We start from the raw sequence: 15,936 nt of genomic DNA, 5'->3' as shown, positions 1-15,936 counted from the left end.
GGACTCAGAGTGGGTGAATTAGCCACCCACAATCGGATTAAGACATATTAATTTGCCCTTTCAGGCTTCAATTACTAATATATTTTTAAAAAAATAATAGCAAAATTTCACAACATGTAGGTCCCATCAGTAAGATATCCCGATCTCTCTCGTCTGTAGACGACATACTGTGACCGCACCACACATAATACATGCGGGCGGTAAGCATCCTGACCACATCTCGTGGTCGACGTACTCGCTTCGGCGGTACATATACTAAAATTGGAACGATACAGAGAAGATTAGCATGGCCCCTGCGCAAGGATGACACGCAAAGTCTTGAAGCGTTCCACATTTTCTGCCGGCACGGTAGCTCAGCGTGTTCGGTCAGAGGCTTAGCTACCTTCTGTAACAAAAAAACTGAGTTAATGGATCAACATCGAACTGAAACGAGTGTCTTTCGACGTCCGCCCCGGGCAGATACAACGAACGAAAACGAACAAAGTGAGATTTTTTTTAAAAAAAAAAAAAAAAAAAAAAAGCTGTAGCGTTCTCGCTTCCCACGCTCGGGTTCCCGGGTTCGATTCCCGGCGGGGTCAGGGATTTTTTTCTGCCTCGTGATGGCTGGGTGTTGTGTGATGTCCTCAGGTTTATTAGGTTTAAGTAGTTCTAAGTTCTAGGGGACTGATGACCATAGATGTTAACTCTCATAGTGCTCAGAGCCATTTGAATTTATTTGGTAAAAATCCAAGCAGCCACATCTTTAACAAACTAATATTGGCCATAAGCAAGTCGCAACAGAATGGATAAACTTCTGTTACAGACATGCAAGAGAAGACGACAAAATTGTGAAGCTTTGGTGGGTGCCTAAGAAAATCCAGTTCGGGAGGGGACACAAGCGTTGGCGAGCGCAACACCGCGGCAGCCAGTCACGCAAACAACTGGCAGGCAGTAATAACACGAGTACACAGACGCAGCGCAGTGGCTCAACAGCGCGGATAAATAAACTGGGCTTGCCGGCCTAGCAAACAGACGAAAGACCTCCGAGCCACCTGCAAGCTAACACATGCATCCAACACAATGCCCTAACTCTAAAATTTATGGCAAACATTAAGTTAAAACTCTGTCGGATTCATTCTTTCTATTTAGGAAACAACACTAAAACGTTAAACTACTTGAGATGATGACACAGATTCAAATCTGCATGAACGGAAACCTCTCTTCAGTTTATGAAACAATCTTTAATTGGAAAACAAATTGAAACGCCCTGCTAAACCCACAGGACCGGACAGGTAGTTTAAATTGTGGAAAGGAGCCAAAATAAGCGACTGTCAGTTTCAATCGAACATACAAATTTATTTCTTTGACCAAACATTATAAGAGCCAAGAAAATGTATCATAAAAAAACACAGCATTAATTTTGGGAACTTAATAACCGCCTGAATACGACATACAACCTCATGCCTTAAGGGCAAGACCACTTTATTTGAAAATCGGCTGAAAGCCAATAACTTAAGACTCAAACCTAAAACAGAATGTTTAAAAGGCAAAAGGCCTTATCTTAAAACACTTCTTTAATTAGGATGAAGGTCCAAACATTCTGAAACCTTAAGGGTGAAACAACCTTAATTTAAAAGTCGGCTAGAAGCCACAAAAATACAAACATCAAGAAGAAATGAGAAAAGGCAGTACACCCAATGGCGATCAGACGTTTCGGAGTGTCGGCCTGGAATTCAAACACTAACCCTCGTTTAGGTGAGGCAGGCAGTTGACCCAACCATTCTCGACCCTACGACAGCGCAACTGACAGACAATCAACGGACCCACCGACAAGATAACTTCCGCTCCACCCGACCAGCACACACCAAGTTCAATGGAGCAACGTATAAGGTATTGGCGCCCACAACCAATTATACATTGAGCTGTCAAACTACACACCGTGCTGGACAGCAACAACATGCTAAGGAAAATATACAGCCTGAATTTAAGTCAATGGCCAAGGCAGGTAATCGGAATGTTAACGGCCACAAGGCAGAAGATTCCGCTGGTGCACTTCAGTTCAAAATAACCAAGCACAGTTGAACTTCACCGGAGTGTGGCTAAAATTTGCCAACTTGAAAACACAACAGCTGACAACGAAATCCAAACGACATTGTTGTGGTTGGCAGGAAAGCCAACCGTGTTACCAAAGGAGGCCGAAATGCAGGCGTTTAATCTCACGCAGGCTGGCATGAGGTCTGGAACATGGCAAGGGAATTAGAACTGAGAAAAACGGACGTAGCTGGTGGAATACTTAACTTTAATCCATTAATGGAGAACGACGATCTTTATGGTACATGATTCACAATATCAATAGTACGGATACTGGCGCCTTGCTAGGTCGTAGCAAATAACGTAGCTGAAGGCTATGCCAACTATCGTCTCGGCAAATGAGAGCTTAGAAGTCAGTGAACCATCGCTAGCAAAGTCGGCTGTACAACTGGGGCGAGTGCTAGGAAATCTCTCTAGACCTGCCGTGTGGCGGCGCTCGGTCTGCAATCACTGATAGTGGCGACACGCGGGTCCGACGTATACTACCGGACCGCGGCCGATTTAAAGGCTACCACCTAGCAAGTGTGGTGGCTGGCGGTGACACCACATTCCTCCCCCGCAAATCGGCGTACGGTTGTGGCATAAGGCATCCGCCCTCCGTGGGGAGGACCCCATGTTGACGTATGCCACGAGGTGGGGAGCCTAAAACAGGCCAGGCTGTGCCACCCGCACCCTGCCATTCGGACCGCTGGGAGCTAGGAAACACCTGAATCGTGCTCCAGGGTGCACGCCAACATGCGGTGTATGCGCCTGTAGAGAGACAGGAGGGGCCGAAGGGTCGATCTCCATCGAGCCGGGGCACCCGACGGGCGAAGACGACATATGGTCCGGAGCGGGCAAGAGTTCCACGTCGGAGAACAACTGGTCACGGGAAGCGATCGGCGGCGCGTGACCCAGGGAGGCACCCGGCGGTTGCAGCGGCGCGTCCACTGCGGGCGTCGCCGGCGGGAGAACAGGCGGTGGCTGCGGCGGCGGCGGCGGCGGTGACGGCGGCGCGTCGCCATGGGGCAAAATGGAAGGCAGCATCGGTAACACCTGGGGCTGAAGCGAGCCAGTAGATGGGTCCCCGGGCCGCTGACCGGACGGCAGCGTCGCTGAAAGCAGACGGCGAGCGGCAGATCCCGTGCGACGACAGAGGCGCAGCTGATTGAGATGCCGACGCACCTCACGAGAGGCCCCCAAAACCAGATACATAGCGAGGCCGAGACAGCGAAGTATGCGCCCTTCGAGCCAACGCCGTGAACCTCGACAGTGGCGATAGTAGACAACGTCGCCTGGAGCAAAAGCAGGTGTCTGCCGCTGCACAGGGACCTGATGCGGCGGATGTAGCAACGACAGCAAGGTTCGATGAGGGCGACCGTGGAGCAACTCAGCCGACGAGCGACCATGTCGGGGCTGAGAGCGATACGAGGACAAAAAGAGCAATGACGCGTCCTCCCGAGAATGAGACTCTTTTAACTTCAACATCTGCGACTCGAAAGTCCTGACTAATCGTTCAGCGGCACCGTTTGACTGTGGGAAAAACGGCGCGGACGTCAGATGTTGAATGCCATTGGCCTTGCAGAATGACTGAAATTCTGCGGACATGAATTGTGGGCCACTGTCGGAAACAATAGTCTGTGGAAGACCTTCAATACAAAAGATAGCGGATAACGCTTGGATGGTGGCAGATGACGTCGTGGAAGACATCAGGACAACAAAAGGAAAATTGCTGAATGAATCTACCACTACCAACCATCGAGCATTCCAGAATGGACCAGCAAAATCGTATGTGTAAGCGTTGCCGAGGGGAAGTGGCTTTTGGCCATGCAAAGAATTTCCGCGGTGATGCTGATTGTTGTTCGGCACACACCATGCAAGAAGAGCACATATTCGTAATCGCGGCATCGATTCCGAACCAAGTACAGTGCTGAAGAGCAAGGTGTTTCGTTCTCACTATACCGCAATGTCCTTTGTGGAGAAGCTGTAAGACAGATGACTGTAACGAACGTGGTACCACGACCCTGGACTGATCATTATCAGAACGCAACAGCAAAACACCACGTCGTACAAAAAGTCTCTCCTTGTGAGCAAAAAATTGGCGAACCAACGGGTCCCCGATCCGTGACTTTGACAAGAGCCATTGCGTAGCAACAAAACGCATAACGGGAGCAAGGACAGGGTCGGCAGCTGTAGCTGTAGCTACACGTCGAAAATCAATCGGAAACGATTCGACCACGTCATCGGTTTAAGCATCAATGAACATGCAAGCAAGTTCGGAGGAATCGAATGCCCTATCCTCAGCAACAGGCAAGCGGGACAGCGCATCGTCGTTTCCGTGCTTAGAAGTGGACGGATAGAAGATATCGTAGCGGTGCTGCGAGAGGAAAATAGGCCAGCGAATGAATTTCTGCGCTGTACGTGGAGGTACAGGCTTGGTTGGATGAAAAAGCGATGCCAATGGTTTGTGATCTGTGATTATGGTGAAGTGACGACTATACAAAAAATCATGAAACTTTGTAACACCAAATACGAGAGCCAACGCTTCTTTCTCGATCTGTGAATAATTTCTTTGCGCTGTCGAGAGGAATTTGGACGCAAAGGCAATAGGGCGATCGTGCGATCCATCTTTGTGCGCAAGCACATCACCGATCCCAAAATCCGATGCATCCACCATCAAGAAAATGGGCTTCTGGGGATAGAATGGCGTAAGGCAAGTATTGGAAAGCAACGCCGATTTCAACTGGCGAAAGGCGCATTCGCATTCCGTCGTCCAGACGAACGGAACACCTTTACGGCGTAAGCGATGAAGCGAAGCTGAAATGGAAGAGGCATGTGGCACATAGCGACGGTAATAATTTATTTTTCCCAGCACACTCTGTAGCTGCTTCAAATTCTGCGGCGGTGGCAAGTCTTGTATGGCACGGAGGTGCGTTGGACTGGGATGTATGCCAAAGGGCATTAAGTACATGTCCAAAATATGGCAAGTCCCGAGCAAAAAACACACATCTGTCCTTCCGCAAGTGAAGACCATTTTGTCGCAAGACCTGAAATAATGTTCTGAGATTGGCCAAACTTTCTTCTTCCGTCTTTCCGGAGGTCACAATATCGTCCAGATAATTTGCTGCAGTAGGGACCGACGCAGAAACAGTTTGGAGATATTGCTGAAACAATGCAGGGGCGGATGCACACCCGAATGGCAGCCGTTTCAATCGATACAAACCAAGATGCGTGTTAGCCACCAAAACGCGCTGGGATTCTTCGTCCACCGGTATTTGCAAGTAAGCATCTGCTAGGTCCAACTTCGAAAAATATTTACCCGGGCACAGTTTGTCAAAAAGATCTTCCGGGCGGGGTAAAGGAAAAGTTGCCATCACTAGCTGTGGATTCACTGCTGCCTTGAAGTCCACACGAAGTCTCAACTTTCCGGAAGGTTTTAGCAAAATTACTAAGGGTGATGCCCAGAGAGAAGCCTGCACACGTTCAATTATACCTTGTGATTCCAAATCGTGTGATGTTTTTGCGACCACATCACGCAATGCGTGGGGAATATTGCACGCTCTGAAAAATTTCGGTTGCGCGTTTACTTTCAGTTCCAAATGTGCATTATAGTTCTTAGCGCAACCGAGGTCCGGTGCAAAAATGTCTGCTCATTCTGCACATAGACGAGAAACACTGAAGGCACATTCTGGTTCGTTGATAGGACCTTATTTACTATAGACAAGTTAAACAACTGAAATAAATCGAAACCAAACAAGTTCACTGCAGAAGAAGAACGAAGGACGTAAAATAACACAAGTTTTGTTTGTCCTTTGTATGTTGCAAGAAGGCTGCACTGTCCTAACACAGGGATCGCTTGACCGGGATAACTACTTAACGTAACGTTTGCGGCACGCAACGGAGGTGAGCCCAGCAGTTCGTAAGTGTCTTGATTAATCAGTGAAACTGCAGCTTCTGTATCGAGCTGGAATGGTATCACTTTGCCGTTAATGTCCAAGCCTACAAAAAGTTTATTGTCCTGCTGACGACAAGAGCGACTGTCTCGTGCAAAGTGAACTGACATTGTTACATAATCACGTGCGGCTTGACGGGAGTTCCGGGGATGTCGACGCACACTATTTTTGGGACGAACACAGTCACTGTTAGAGATAGTGGCACAGAGTGGAGTGGAATGAACTACATGAATTTCCATGGGCGAAGTTTCGCGAGCCTGAGTATCCTTGGTTCGATTCCGATTCCGGTGCGAAGCAAAGGGCCTGGGACGGTTTTGAGCTTCCGATCTGAACTTTTTCTGGCAAACACTCTGAACATGTCCTTTTTTATTACAATAAAAGCAAACAGCTTGGCGTGACGGGCAATTCTCACGCGAATGTTTAGTAGCACACCGCGGGCATGATTTGCTCACTGCATTTGCTTGCCTGCCCGGCACACGTGGCTGAGAGCCTGGCGGCAGCGGCGCAGCCGGACGCGCGGGCTGTTTACTTCTCCGTGCAGCTCGCCCGACGGGCCGGTTAACCTGACACACTGCTGGCTAAGTTTCAAATGATTCCTGAGCAACGTCAAGTGTGTCCTGCCGATCCAATATGTCCATCACTTGTTGAAGGGAGGGATTTACTAGTTTCAAAATCTGTTCCCTTATACGAACATCAGAAACGTTCTGTGCAATTGCCATCACGTACCATAGTATCTGAATAAGGGAGTCCACATTGACACTCATAAGCACAATCCCTAGTAAGGCCTTGCAAGGTTGCAACCCACTCCCGATTAGTCTGACCTGCCGTACGTTTTGTACGAAAGAAGGTATACCGTCTGGCAACTACATTGACTGATTCTTTGAAATATGCATCTAATGCAGACATCATTTCTTCGTAGGAGAGAGTTGCTATGTCACGGCTAGGAAATAATTTGTCTATCACACGGTACGTACTCACGCCGACGGAGGAAAGGAGAAAAGGCTGCCGCTCGTTACCTTGAATTCTGTAGGCGGCGAGATTGAATCCAAATTGGCGTGACCACTCCGTCCAGCTTTCCAGTGCAGCATCAAAAGGTCGAAAAGTTGGTGCAACAGCGTGTTGTGGCTGCGTTAGCGGTGGAGCGGCGGCTGCTGCATCGTTTTGCATAGCACGTTGACCCTGGACGAGCTGTCCAAGGGCATCCAGTAATGCCTGCATCTACTGATTCTGTAAGCGATAAAATTCGGACAGTACATCTGGAGATTGTGGCGAAGCCGATACACAAGTAAATCAGGGCAATATCGATAAGAACGCAGTTTTGCCTCGTCGCCAATGTTGTGGTTGGCAGGAGAGCCAACACTGTGTTACTAGAGGAGGCCGAAAGGCACGCGTTTTAGCTCACGCAGGCTGGGGTGAGGTCTGGAACAGGTCAAGGAATTTAGAATTTAGAAACAACGGACGTAGCTGGTGGAATACTTAACTTTAATCCATTACTGACGAACGTCGCTCTTGACATTACATGATTCACAGTATCAATAGTTACTGATAATGGCGCCTTGCTAGGTCGTAGCAAATAACGTAGCTGAAGGCTATGCTAACTATCGTCTCGGCAAATGAGAGCGTAGAAGTCAGTGAACCATCGCTAGCAAAGTCGTCTGTACAACTGGGGCGAGTGCTAGGAAGTCTCTCTAGACCTGCCGTGTGGCGGCGCTCGGTCTGCAATCACTGATAATGGCGACACGCTGGTCCGACGTACACTACCGGACCGCGGCCGATTTAAAAGCTACCACCTAGCAAGTGTGGTGTCTGGCGGTGACACCACAGACACAATGTGGACAGTCGTGACCTGCTGGTAGATTAAGTCGAAACTCAACTTTCGAGTCCAGGATCGGTGAGCCACGGGCCTCGTAGCAATGGGAACACCACCACACACTCAGACCGCGCGTAGATGCTGCCAGCGGCCCCGGCCAAACAACGCGCCGCGGAGATTTCCTCGCTATTCCACGCCCACCGACCAACTGCCAAGCCCGGAAATGGTGAAAAGACCAAATATATGTAGGCCGATAAGAGGACCATCCGAACGACCAACCAACGGTCGTCCCACTCCAATCTCCCTCCGTTTGACTGTTCACATGTGTCGCCAGCGGTCGGCGAGCACTGCCTGTCGGCGCCTCACCGGCGCTCCCTCCATGACTTCACTGCTGTTGCGTCCTGACTGCAGTGCTAGTCTGTCTTCAACTGACTAGTCAGATACTCGACGACCCGGAAATACTATTGATCGTTCCATTGATGGTACGACAGTGCGCTTATCAATACGCGCTGCTGCTGCCGCTTATGGGCAACTAATGCATGAAGTTAGTGACGCCAGTAAATGAAATTAGAAATGGAAGTGGCAGTACAATAATAGAAGATGACTAACAATAAATGGCATAAACACGAGCCGTGCACGGCTCACATATCGTGACTCTTGTTCACTACCCTGATGCCTTTATAGATGCTAGAAATTTTTAATTCATTGGTAGGAATGCAAAGCAATAACGAGGCCAATCGAGAGTGACAATTAATTCAACAAATTAACACAATGGCGATAGGCAGCTCACACTGTAGTTAGCACTAAGAGTTCAGTTTAAATAAGGAACAACATAAGCTGCGGCACGTGGTCTCATTAGATGTTCCACGCGCAATAGCTTACAAGGTGAGAATGAACCAGAAATACGTAGCACATGCCTCATTATACTGTTACCACGGTTTCTTGAAAAAAGAAACAGTCATTAGCAACTGTCGAGGTAAGAAAATACCATACGGCGGAATTCACTAGCCACTTCCCAGGAAAGACGCGGGCAGGCCACGCTGCGCGTCCACAGCTGAGTTGCAGCAACACGGCTCCGCAAGAGCACCCCCCCCCCCCACCCCTTTGACGCGCTGCCACCTTGTGGTGAAGCCAGTCCAGACGTCGTAGTAGGCAGAACACGTCAGGTATTAATCGACGTACGGTCGTAATTGCCAGCGGCTCGGTGTCACACCTCCCAACTGCGCGAAAATGGCCAGCAGGCGACGCTGCTGCACAGGCCTAACGCGCAGCGGAAGAGAGCCACACGGATCACTCAGCATGAGTCACCAAAAATTGAAACATCAGAAAGCAACCTAGTGAAATCGACTGTTGGAAACAACGAAGGCGGGGCGGAAGACATTAAGCAAGGTTCTAAACAAATACAACTGAAATTCCCTGCCACGCAGTGTGGCCGAGCTGTCTGAGGCGCCATGTCACGGGTGTGTGTGTGTGTGTCTGTGTGTGTGTGTGTTGTTCTTAGCATAAGTTAGTTTAAGTAGTGTGTAAGTCTAGGGACCGATGAAAAAAATGGTTCAAATGGCTCTGAGCACTATTGGACTCAACTGTTGTGGTCATTAGTCCCCTAGAACTTAGAACTACTTAAACCTAACTAACCTAAGAACATCACACACATCCATGCCCGAGGCAGGATTCGAACCTGCGACCGTAGCAGTCGCACGGTTCCGGACTGCGTGCCTAGAACCGCGAGGGACCGATGACCTCAGCAGTTTTGTTCCTTAGGAATTCACACACATCTGAACATTTTTTGGAATTCCTTTTTGTTTCGTCTAGAAGATTTCGCAACTTAGGTTGGTTGGGTTGAAGAGTAAAGGAATCAAACTACAGGTTCATCAGCTCTCGTAACTCGTACTGTTAATTATACCTGACAGATCTGATTGCTTGTCTTGGACAATACAGTGCTACAGAAATTTACACGAAAATTATGGAACAAGCTGTTGATTCATATGAAATGAACGAGGTATTAAGAGAAGATTGAAGTGGGTTTCTTGTATCCGGCCTGAAGCCCAGCACTGATGCAGATGAGTATGTGATGTGCCACTGGCATGTCATCTAGGTGGTGGTGGTTAGTGTTTAACGTCCCGTCGACAACGAGGTCATTAGAGACGGAGCGCAAGCTCGGGTTAGGGAAGGATGGGGAAGGAAATCGGCCGTGCCCTTTCAAAGGAACCATCCCGGCATTTGCCTGAAACGATTTAGGGAAATCACGGAAAACCTAAATCAGGATGGCTGGAGACGGGATTGAACCGTCGTCCTCCCGAATGCGAGTCCAGTGTGCTAACCACTGCGCCACCTCGCTCGGTGGGCATGTCATCTAGCTACACAGGTTCCTTTCAGAGTTAATAAGCCAATAGACTGAAATATCAGGGAGAAGCAATCATATGTAGATAGACGCGAAATTTTATTAATGTCGAACTGGCTGAAACCGTATTCGAGCTAAGATTCACGAGATATTTAAATTTGAACTGAAACTAATGACCGGAATTCACAGTAGCCAGTGGCGGCTGCGAGCATCCGTTCTCTTACGGGAAAGAGTAAGCTTTCATAAAAAACCCAATTCAGCTTGGCGGGAATTCAGACTGGAGGCCGTCAACTGCCGCCGTATTCCCGCTCGTTCTCGTAAGCGAGACTGAGCAGCGAGAATGCTGCCTGTGAGATTACCGTGTTCCGAGAGCGCGGTCTCGATAAGGAGGCGACCCGACACTCTCGCCTGGCCACCTGCAGCGGCCCCGGTCGCTGGGGCCGTTCCGAACTCGGATCGTACTGTGTGCGGCTATCCCAGTTACAAGTGTACTAGTAAAGAACATACACGTCTGACAGGTCACAGTTTTTCTGGTGTGTGTAAATGCATTTTGGGAGATTTAGGACACATTTCGGTCGAACGAATCAAAACTGAAACATTCGAACAATCCAGTCCACGTAATTACAAAAGGAAAGCTGCCAAAGCTGACTGAAAATATACAAACCACAGCAACAGGCATAAGAAAAACTACAAAAAGCCGGATCCACCTGTTGCTATAGCTGAATGAACCTTAAGATTATGATGCTTGAACAAAACAAAGAGAAACGCGTTACGGTATGATGTTCTGAGGTAACTCATCACCTAGAAAGAAAATAGTGTTTGCACAATAGATAACAGTAAAAATAATATGCGATGTTCACTCACGAAAGTCATGTAGGCAGAAAAATCTTCAAGGAGGTTGGCATTTTAACTGCACCGTCAAAATACATATATTTGCTAATGACATTCGTTATAGACAGCCCATCACAGTTTGAGAAGAACAGTGTTGTCCATAGGGAGAACACTAGAGGGAAAAAGATCTTACCCATTGCTAAAGCTGTCAGTGGCTCAGAAAGGAGTTCAATATGCAACAACAAATATCCCTGATTACTTGACCAATAACATAAAATGTCTGGCAGGTAGAATATTAAGTTCAAATCTAACTTAAAAATTAAAATGTCTGGCAGGTAGCAAAGTGAGTTTTAAATCGAACTAAAAACTCACTTCTCCTGGACAACTCCTTCTGTTCCATTGAAGAATGTCTATTGAAAACGTGGTAGCCACAGAAAAAAAAGACGCTCTCTCCACATCATTTCCATAAAACAATCATTCAAATGATCTATCGAAAATTTAACTAACTGACCAACCAAAAAATGTTGTTCCGGCAGTCATACAATAGCACCCGCAAGAAAAACGATTTACAGCAGCAGCTGAGGAACCGATCCACCTGGTAAACAGTACGTTGGAATAAATCTGTTATTTAGTGAGGAAATAGCGTCTTATACACAACCTATTTTCTTCTACTCAAGCGATGTAAACGAGCCTAGTACACAATAATAAATTCATTTAATTAAAAGGAAGTGTACATATTCAAAACGAATAATGTATAATATAGTTGCGCAAATTAATCTGAAACCTTAATTCAGCGGTCTCATTTCTGAAGATATTGCACTGCAGTTGAGTCTATTCTCCTGCTGTACCATAGTTACACAAAAATTTACTTTAATTAATTTGAAGTGTGTAATATTCACTGCGTAATTGTACCGTCATTACTTATCACTTCTCAGTATTATATTTGATTACGTACACGTCTCAGATGACCAGTTGTCAGTTGCCTTTGCTTCTGTGATTCAAATTTAGGTTTTTGGTTCTCTTTTAGTTATGGATGATGAGAATATCATCGGTTCCAGTTTCGCAGAGACCTATCAGTTGCAAAATCCACGGCACTGCAAATGGTAGTGTTGGCTCATTGTCTCCTTCCAAATCGTCCGTGGCCTCTTTGAAAACCTTCAGAAATTGAATAACGCTTTCCACAGTCGCATTCTGATACGACGTCATCATCTCGTGTTTGTTTGAATCACGCAAAACGGTCTCTATTTGGTCTCTCTGTGAATGGAATGAGTTTAACATCATGTACACACTGTTCCACCTGTTTTCTACATAATGGTGTAAGGTTTTATCTAATCTCGCGACTAAGGCAGATCGCTTCATAAAGCCTACTAGTTTACGTACAGTCAGGATAGAGTCATACACTGCAGGAATCTCATCCATTAACAAACCTTCATTGAATGTGTGCTGCAGTGCTGTAGTAATACAGTGCATCGCACATGGGAGTCGTTTGTGTGCTTCTAGTGCTTTCTTTATGTTAGCTCCTTGATCTGTAACGAAAGTAACCTGTCTTAGTTCCGAGGACGTTATCTGCAACTCTGCCATTTGTTCATACATTTCCGTAATGATATGTTCACCAGTCTTGGCAACATCTGAAAACCTTGTAGTGAAGAGTACACTGTTTTTTAGTATCCATTTGTCCTTCGACTCATCAATATAGCTGGATGTGACAGTCAGGTAACGGGTCTTACGATAACTGTCTGTCAACAGATCGCACGTCATTGAACACTGGCTTTTACCAATTGCGTCTTTCACTACTGGAATAAGTTCACTCCTGACTTCATCAGCCAATTCCTTAATATGTCGTGCTACAGTCCTTGGGGAAGGTAGCATGTCTCGGGCGGTGATTTGTTCATATTTTACTCCTGTATTTATCAGTCCTTGAGCTAAGCTTATGAATCCTTCTCCACTTACCATATTAAATGGCCGGAGGTCTGTTGCACACATTAAAACACATTTGTCCCTAATAGGTATTTTATCAGCACTGGCAGCTGCAACGCTTGACAGGTGTCGATTATCCATACATTTATGTCCGTTCATTTCAGTTGTGCCTTCCTTTGTAAGCAAGCAGTGCTCCACAATTTCCATTTTGGCACTGGACGTAACCAACTGGAAGATGTGTATCTCTTTCAACAACCACCTGAAACAGTCGTAATAAACACCTTCTTGTATGTTTCACGAAGACAATTTTTCTTTTCGTTTACGGACACAACAAACGTGTCAATTCATTAAAAATGCTAGACAAACGAAGCGATTCGATTAATCAAATACTATCACGTATCGCATTCGGAAGCTCTATTCTGTAATTATTTAGTAATAATTGAAGGGCTTACCTTAAATTTTTCCCAACTGGAACTGCCATTCCTTGCTCCCACTTTATTTATCAGAATGTACGTCCCATCAGTAAGTTTCTTCAAGACAACATCTTTTGTGATGGTAGTCATTGCACTGGTCCTGGTTCCGCAACCACTCATGCTGAGTTTAGTCCCGTGACAGTCTACTGCCTGCCGCCACGTTACGATAATGCGAGTCTCTCGGGCAGCTCGCGCTCTCGCAGTCTCGGGCCAGCACGTGTCCTGTTCGACAATCCTCGTCTCAGCTCAGTCTCGTAGCGTGGCGTGACGTCAGTCATCCCCACCTCAGCGCCTGTGCCAGCGATAATGAGCCGCGTACTCACCGAGGAGCGAGCGAGACTGAGCAGCGTTTTGACGTGCTCTAATTCAGACCACGGCATCTAGACGTCAAAACAATACTAACAAAGACCAAAATAACTATACGGCGTACTTTACAGGGCGTAGCAACCCTCAGTTAGGACTTGTGAACAGTCCACGGAAGTCAGAAAGGGAAACAAAAAATAGCCCCTCATAGCATTACGGATTACCGGATTTAGGAGATAGGGGAAATTATGCCACTATAATATGGGGAATATTTGTATTGCCAGTGTGAATGGTCTGACATCACTGCAGCGTAGAAAGGGTAGCATTAGAGATGGCAAGTCATTGTTCAGTGTTGAAAGAGGTTGGACGTGTGGCGAATGTCAGCTCCACTTCTGCGGCATGATAATCATTATTTTCCTTATGTCGAGCTAAGAAAATTTAATCAAGTACAGTCGCGTGGACAGTGAACTTGATCGGTGTTGATAAAGTATGTTTTGATTTGTGACAGGCCACACAAACTTAAACGGTGGTAGATAATGAGCAAAGCTAGTGCCATGCAATAGTTCATCACTCCAACACTGTAAATAAAATGCTATAAATATCCCAGTGTCTACTGTATAAGTGTTTTGAATATATTGTCGCTGATGACCACTTGGACGTGCCTCTGGGCTTAAATTATTTTTGTGTATTGGAGAATATCGACTTACTAATTAACAGCAAATCTTAAATTATCCTGAGAGCATGCTTTTAAGTCCCAAAAATTATCCTGAAAGTGTGCTTTTAAGTCCCATGTGGCAGAGAGCATAAAACATATTCTGTACAGCACTGAAGATGAGCCGTGGCTTCTGTGAGAGCACGCGCGCAATCCTAATTGCTGACCATTGCTGGACGGGTATGCCTGAATACTCTGCGTCTTGCCGATTGCGGTGATTTGAAACCGTTGACATTTGGGGTTGGGGGGCTCATTAATCATTCCTACCGGCGAGTTTAGAGGGAAAGAATCGGCTTTCGTCGCGTGAAACCTGGTTAGAAACTGCATCAGTCAACTGTAGTGTGCTAAATAAGCTGAGATGTATTCAACAACTTGTTAGACCGATTACTTCAACAGGAAGGTAGTACAGTTTGGTGACTACTTGGAGTGCTGAAGCTGTTGGCCTTTTGTAGTTACTTGAAATCATGTATGAAGGCAGTTCAGTAAGCACTGTACTTAAAGTTTGTTAAATCTGCACAGCGTGAACTGGTCAGGACTACGGTTCCTTTATGTTTTTCAGTGACCCTTTTTCTGGCCGTGTGCCTCAATATGGAGGTTTCTGTAAGCACCAAGCTACTATTCTGCAATTTTAATCTGGTACTGGAAATCGTTGTTCGTTGTCATTGAGTATTTTATACTACTCATTGTAATTTCTGCTGTTGTAGATATAACGGCCTTTCCTGGGGCGAGTTATCCGATTTGGTCTGTTACTAAAGTCTGTACACTCACCTAAAAGGTAAGCATGTGTCGGTGATGTGTGTCTGCGTGCTTGTGTTTGCGCATTCTCTCACTCCGTCTTGAGGAGCCCTTCGGACTACAGGTGCACTCTTTAACCGATCACCTGCCATTTGGTGCGTATCCAAATCACAGTGTATGTTAGTCCCTAAAAGGCCCGTGTAAACGTATATCTTGACTTATTTAATCTTGTTTGATTCTTACATGATTATTCCTTTAGTGACTTTATACATTGTTTCTTTTTATTGGCAGCAAGCATAAATTGCAATTTTTTTTAACTGGCCGCTCCTTTGATGACGTTTTGATAGTTGGTTTTCTTGAAATTAATCTTCAGTTGCTCATGTAAGTATTGATTGCTGTGTATGTTTGGTATGTGTTCTCAGCCTTGTGTCGGCAACGGTTGACGCCTTACTGTTCTATTAGTTCGGGGGCGGGGACGCGTTTTCCTTCTGCTTAGGCGACTTACCCGCAATCGCATGAGGCTAAGGTGTTCACAGGTCACCGGATAAGAACTTTGCTTTAGTTATTTTGAGAAAGTACGTTAGTTCAAAAAAATGGTTCAAATGGCTCTGAGCACTGTTCATCAGCCCCTAGAACTTAGAACTACTTAAACCTGACTAACCTAAGGACATCACACAATACCCAGTCATCACGAGGCAGTCATCCCTGACCCCGCCGGGAATCGAACCCGGGAACCCGGGCGTGGGAAGAAGTAAGTTAGTATTTCTATTATTGTCAGGTCCTTGTGGGCGTGTGATGAAAGACCTTCGCCA

The 15,936-nt window shown here is 46.4% G+C and overlaps 1 non-coding gene across 1 annotated transcript; it reads left to right on the top strand.

Annotated features, from left to right (window-relative positions):
• The first annotated feature begins 231 nt into the window (after positions 1-231).
• On the top strand, positions 232-338 carry LOC126286387 (U6 spliceosomal RNA). The gene has a single exon (XR_007551691.1). It is a non-coding gene; the product is annotated as a U6 spliceosomal RNA (small nuclear RNA).
• Positions 339-15,936: the final 15,598 nt, after the last annotated feature.

The sequence above is a fragment of the Schistocerca gregaria genome, chromosome 1 (genome assembly GCF_023897955.1).
Source record: "Schistocerca gregaria isolate iqSchGreg1 chromosome 1, iqSchGreg1.2, whole genome shotgun sequence".
In the NCBI taxonomy this organism is placed as follows: Eukaryota; Metazoa; Arthropoda; class Insecta; order Orthoptera; family Acrididae; genus Schistocerca; species Schistocerca gregaria.
This window is presented reverse-complemented; position numbering and strand designations above follow the sequence as displayed.